Source organism: Daktulosphaira vitifoliae, unplaced genomic scaffold (assembly GCF_025091365.1).
Source record: "Daktulosphaira vitifoliae isolate Bord-2020 unplaced genomic scaffold, ASM2509136v1 Scaffold_511, whole genome shotgun sequence".
NCBI classification, from domain to species: Eukaryota; Metazoa; Arthropoda; class Insecta; order Hemiptera; family Phylloxeridae; genus Daktulosphaira; species Daktulosphaira vitifoliae.
The window spans coordinates 664-1,448 of NW_026100076.1; positions in this window are offsets into that span (position 1 = coordinate 664).

Here is a 785-nt window from a genome sequence, read left to right on the forward strand (position 1 = left end):
AAAATGACATATTTAACCTATTTTTTTAATCGTTTAAAGTTGATTGTTGTAAATGCTTATAATAAAAAAAAAATAATTTATTTTACCATAACTTTTAGCTCAATTGGCAAGTTTGACATTGACATCATTAAATAGAAAATTTTATGACAATTAAAAAAATTGTATCGTTAAGATCAATATGCAGTCAGAAAATTTTACAATTACTATTTATAGTATATTTATCAGAGTAACAAATATTTTTTTGCATTTTTATGGTAATAGATAACTTAAATAGAAGTAATAGTAATAATTTCCTAGTAACTTTTGTTCTTTGAAAAGATTCTACAATTGAAATATTGAGAACTTAATTAATTTTAATGATTTACTTTAACTAAATGTACCAATCAAAACAAAGTTGTTAAAAAGATTTACTCAATTGAGTTTATTATAAAATTTGATTATATTTGTAAAAATCAATTGTTAATTCAGGAGAAAAAACAATCATTTTTTTTAGAAATGATTTATATAGCAACACGTTAGAAAAAAATTTGAATATTATAGTCTAATAGTAGTACACATAAATAGAGTAAAAAAATTATTAAATTGCAAAGTAAAATGATTTAATTTTGTAGTTGAAACCTATCATATCAAACTTCATTCGTTAATAAATATTTTGAAAACATTAGAAATTAATGATTTTAATTGTCTTTATGGAGACGATGTAATAACTAACTGTTTAATTGATAAATTAGAATTTTTTTTTCAATTTTTGAGAGTAATATCTTCAACTAGATACGAATTGTAGT